Source organism: Phascolarctos cinereus, unplaced genomic scaffold (genome assembly GCF_003287225.1).
Source record: "Phascolarctos cinereus isolate Bilbo 61053 unplaced genomic scaffold, phaCin_HiC Scaffold_4;HRSCAF=312, whole genome shotgun sequence".
Classification (NCBI taxonomy): Eukaryota; Metazoa; Chordata; class Mammalia; order Diprotodontia; family Phascolarctidae; genus Phascolarctos; species Phascolarctos cinereus.
This window is the reverse complement of record NW_027555847.1, coordinates 513,262,804-513,268,490: the sequence shown is the minus strand read 5'-3', so window position 1 is coordinate 513,268,490 and position 5,687 is coordinate 513,262,804. Positions and strand designations below refer to the sequence as shown.

Below are 5,687 nucleotides of genomic sequence, written 5' to 3'. Positions count from 1 at the left end.
TCTTGATAGCAGCTATCTTCCTATTATATCAGATAAAAGCAGTCCTTGGAAAATCTGGGCTTTTAGACAGTTTGTCTTTGGATATAGATTGTCTCCTAAATAGAACCCTCAAGTTCCTTCAGCTAGTGGAAAGTGACATGTCAGGGCATTTTTGCCAAATGTTGATTTTTTTTCTAAGTTGGACATTTTCTTTCCTTTTTCCCTAGGTAAAAGTTTCTAATCAATATTAATTTATTTTTGGACTCTACTTTGGCACCCATCATTTTATGGGGTACTTTGTAGAATCAAAGTACTAGTACAGTGTGAAAATAACCCCAATTCAAAATCACTTGCTCTTTTAGAGGGATTCCTTTTTCCTAAGGCCAAATGTCACATAAATAATATGGGTTCTTCTTTTAGATTTTATACCCAATGTCCTCCATGAATGACATTCATGGAAAGTGGTGTAAAGGATATCATCACAAGCATGTTGAAAAATGAGGTGAGCTTCTCATGTAGCAAAAATAAGGTTGTATTTTTATCTACAAAATATTAAAATAACAGGGGAAGGTCTTTGGCACTTTGAATGCATCCTCTGTGAAGAAGACATAGACAGGATTTGTACAAGATGATAATGGATATGAGTGGGTTGTAACCTGCATAGGTGAAGAGAGCATTCATGCCAATTAGATCATGGAGCAATTGAAAATTAGATTTATCTTCTCCATGCTCAAGAGTCAAACATTCATACTATACTTTCACAATATTTCCAATAATTTTCTGCTGAACTTGCTCCTACTAAGAAATGAAAGTCAGGTGAAGTTAGGTGGCACAGTGGATAGAATTCTGAGCTTGGAGTCAATAAGATCTGCGTTCAAAATTCAGCATGTGTTACTATCTGTGTAACCCTGGGCAAGTCACCTAACTTCTGCCTGCCTCAGTTTCCTCAGTTGTAAAATGGAGATAATAATAGCACTTGCTTCCTAGGACTGTTGTGAGGATCAAATGGGATAATATTTATAATATGCTTCATGTAGTACCTAGTTATTGAGTATACCTTATTACTTATTTATTAAGTTTATTATTTATTTACTTACTTTTTGCATTTTTCCTTAAAGCCTTTAATTTCATAGATGTAATGGAAAACTTTTTATAGAGACACATGGAAAACTTAGATACGCTCACAGTTTTGATACTATAGACAAACTAACCAGATAGCGAGCTGTACTATCAAGATTGCCTTCATACTATCATGTACCTTCTCAACAGTTGCCTAGGTTATAGATAAGCTAAGCATGTTTAAGCTGATGAGTTTTGGATGTGACATGCTGAAGAGTTGTATGGAAGGGGTAACTAATATTCTTCTCCTTTCTCTTCACCCTCTCCTTCAATAGAATCTACACCAGCCTCCTTATAATCTTTCTCCAGGGCAGCCATATCCTCCCAGGCCTCAGAGAACTCTCCTCCTTCCATGCTCTCTCCTACATACCAATGGACAAAGACATGCTTGGCATACATCAGATCAAATTTGTGGTCCAGGGGAGCCCACGGCTCAGCAATAGCTGTGGTGTTGCTTAACAAGCACACAGCCTGCTGTACCTTGGCAGGTCACCACCAGGAGCCACAGTGGGAGACTGGTAATTGATGCTAACCTTGAAGCCAGTTGGGCACCAATCCACAAACTGGATGCTATGCTTTATCTTGATGGTGGCAATAGTAGCATTGGCATCTTTGGGAACCACATCACAATGGTAGAGCAGGCAGCAAGCCATGTATTTACCATGGTGAGGGTCACATTTCACCATCTGGTTGGTGGGCTCAAAGCAAATATTGGTGATCTCTGCTACAGAAAGTTGCTCATGGGAAGCTTTCTCAGCAGAGATGACTGGGGCATATGTGGCCAGAGGGAAATGGATATGGGGATAGGGCACCATGTTGGTCTGGAATTCTGTCAGATCAACATTCAAGGCACAGCATCAAATTAGAGAGAGGCAGTGATGGAGGACACAATTGGGCTAATAAGGCGATTCAGATGAGTGGAGCTTAGGTGTTCAACGTCAAGATTTCTGCGACAGATCTCATAGATGGCCTCATTTTGTCTACCATGAAGGCACAATCAGAGTGCTCCAGGGTGGTGTGAGCGGTCAGAATGGAATTGTAGGACTCCACTACAGCTGTGGAAACTGTGGAAGCCTGCATAAATGGAGAACTCCAGCTTGGACTTCTTATCGTAATCGACGGACAGATATTCCATCAGCAGAGAGGTGAAATGAGAGTCAGTCCCACCACCGAAGCTGTGGAAAACCAAGAAGCCTTGAAGACCAGTGCTCTGGTTTACCAGCTTCTGAATCCAGTCTAGAACCAAGTCTATGATTTCCTTGCCACTACTGTAATGCCCACGGGCGTAATTATTGGCAGCATCTTCCTTGCCAGTGATCAGTTGTTCAGCATGGAAGAGCTGGCAGAGGTTCCTGTATGAACTTTATAGACAGTTGGTTCCAGATCTACAAACACTGCTCTGGAAACATGTTTGTCAGCTCTTGTTTCACTGAAGAAGGTATTGAAGGAGTCATCTCATCCCCCAGTGGTCTTGCCATTTGGCATCTGCCCCTCAGGCATACCATGCTCCAGGCAGTACAGCTCCCAGCAGGCATTGCCAATCTAGACACCAGCTTGGCCAACGCAGACAGAGATGCACTCATGCATGGTGGTCGGCAGGTTAAGCAGTGACCAAGATGGCAGGTGCAGGGATACCCAGGTTCTTATTACGGCCTTCTACAAGCTAAGAGTCAAAGTAAGTAACACACTCAAGTTTATTATTTATTAAGCACACTTAACAAATACTTGTTTCTTTTCTGAGCCCTCCTAGTTTTGTTACCCCAGTTGCTAATTATTTCTGTTTTTCCAGTGCTTTCCAAGGATTCTATTGTGAATTATAGTAACATTACCCTAGGACCTAACATCAAAAATTCTGCCTTGCAAAATGGAAGACTCACTCAATTCCATCACAGCAACCAAATTTTCCCATTTTATCTTTTTCTAGGACCCTTATGTCAAACCCCCAAGTTATACTTTAAGATTTACTGACTTTTTGACGGGATTTTTCTGCACTGTGCTTTGTGGTTTCAAAATTTCGGTCACATTTTCAGTCCTCATTTCTGGTTTTAAAGTAACCACAGAGATTGATATCATAAAGAGTTACATGACAAAACCACAACCCTAGAGGATAATGCAATAGAAATCTAAAGTTAGGTCAGCAACTTTTTGAACTAAGGATTTCTTTGTGTTCATCCCAATTGGATTCACCCAGAGGGAGGTACTACCACTCCCTTCCCCACCTAGTTTTGTAAAGCAAGACCTCCAGTATAGATTTAGCTATTATTTTTCTCAGTTCCAGTTATATTGTTTTATCATCATTTATCTAAATATGCAAGGGACAGCATGTAAGAGGGAAGTCTAGCAAGTGAATTTGGCAAAAGTAGGACGTGGTGAATAAGAGATTTAAAAAGAAAATTTCAAGTTGAATGTGGAGGGGAGATTGCTAAAGGAGTTTCTGCTGACAGTCAAGCAAATTACTGCTAATTGCTAACACCTTAGCTGAAGGTAGAAGGGAATGAGAGGAATTAGGTTGGTTTAAAGACAGCATTCCTAGGATCAGCACCACAATGTCTAGTAATCCGCGTTGTGTACCTGCATAAAAAAACCCCCAAAACAAACAAAAAACAATGGCAGTCTGAACGAGGAATTTCTCCTGAAATAAATTGTAGTTTCAATCCAGGCCCTCAAGAGATATAGAAATAGAGGAAGGTGTTCAAGTAAACTGTAGAGTATATGCATTTTTTTCTTTTTTTTGGGAAACAATTATCATATGTGCTATAAATGCAAATGTAAATATAAATGCAGGCTGGTCTTCATACTTGAGAAGAAGGTGAAAGGCATGTAATGGAATAAGCATTTACATAGTACCTGCTATGCACCAAGCACTATGCTAAGTAAGTGCTTTTTACAAATATTATTTTTTTAATTTTTAATTTATAGAATAAAACAAGTATTTCCATAACATAGTACAATAAAAATATTATCTTATTTAAGCCTCATAACAACCCTGAGAGGTAGTGCTACCATTATGCCCATTTTATAGATGAGGAAACTGAGTCAAGCAGGTTAATGACTTGCTCAAGATCATGCAATTAAGTAAGTATATAAGGCCAGATTTGAACTTATGTTTTCCTGATCCCAGGTCCAATACTCTATCTGCTGCGCCATCAACTGCCCCTCAAGGCAGTCCCCTCAAGAACTCAAGGAATGTCTTTCTATACTCCAGCTTAGAAAGGAGGAAAAGATTAAATCCTAAGAGGAAGTCAGAAAGAAAATGAGAAGTGGAATCAAAACTTGAGACCAGTGGCTGATGTGTAGAAGAAGGTGACACAGAAGAAAAGGTGCAACTTTGAACTACTGGAACTAAACAACATGAGTTTTGTCCCCCTACATGGTGAATCTGCATCTGCTACAGAAAAAAACCCCAGCACATTATCCCATGTTCCACAAAATACAGGAATATTTTTAGATTACAATAGCTGTGCAGAATCATGTTAGGGGCCTCTGGAGGAGGAGGCACATGGTGGTCTCTGGTGATTCTCTACGACTGGGTACTGAAGTCACGCATAGATCAGACATAGATAATTGGGAGGTAAGCTTTTTTCCTGGAGCTTGTATCAAAGATATCACAGAGAACTTGGTAAGACTTTTCAAACACACTGAGCACTATCCTATTCAAATAATTAATGTGATTCTGATATCCAAAGAAATTTGGGATATATGTCTAGTGACTTTGAAATCCTGAATAGAAAACTGAAGCACTTTGAGAAACAAGTGATGTTTTCATCTTTCCTTCCAGTTAAAAGTCATAACTTTGAAACAGAAAAGAGGATATTTAAAGTAAAGGCTAGAAATGTAGAAGGAATTTTAAAATAACTTTCTTTTCCCCTGGACCATAGCAGAAGATTTGGTTTCTGGCAAGGGACAACACAGATCTTTTGAGGATGTCTGCTAGTGTTCCGCCATAGTTTCCTCCCATTCATAGAATTCAGAGTTGGAAGGGACCTCTGAAATAATTTAATCCAATACTATCTGTTCTCATCTCTCCAACATCCCCAACAAGTGACTACCCAATTTTCACTTGAAGATATTCAGTGACGGGGAGCTTACTATTTCACTTTTGGATATTAATAATTGTTGAAAATAGATACAGGAAAGACTATGTCAGAATCACTGGACTACCTGAAAGCCATACTCAAAAGGAGGACCTGGACAACATCTTTCAAGAATTATCACTGTCCTGATATCCTAGAACCAGAGGGTAAAATAGGCATTGAAAGAATCCACTGATCACCTCAGGAAAAAGATCCCAAAATAAAAATTCCAAGGAATATTATAGCCAAAACTCGGAACTGTCAGGTCAAGGCAAAAATACTGCAAGTGGCCAGAAAGGAACAATTCAAATACAGGGAAGCCACAATCAGGATTACATAGGACTTAGAAGCTGCAATATTAAGAGATCAGAGATTATAGAAAATGATGTTCCGGAAGACAAAGGAGGTAGGACTACAACCAAGAATTACCTACCCAGCCAAATTAAACATCATACTTCAAGAGAAAGAAAATGGTCATTCAACAAAATAGAAGGATTTCAAGCTTTCATAAGTAGA

The 5,687-nt window shown here is 39.3% G+C and overlaps 1 pseudogene; it reads right to left on the bottom strand.

Moving 5' to 3' along the window:
- Positions 1-1,332: 1,332 nt before the first annotated feature.
- LOC110203521 (tubulin alpha-1B chain-like) lies at positions 1,333-2,685 on the bottom strand (annotated as a pseudogene).
- Between the last annotated feature and the right edge of the window lie 3,002 nt (positions 2,686-5,687).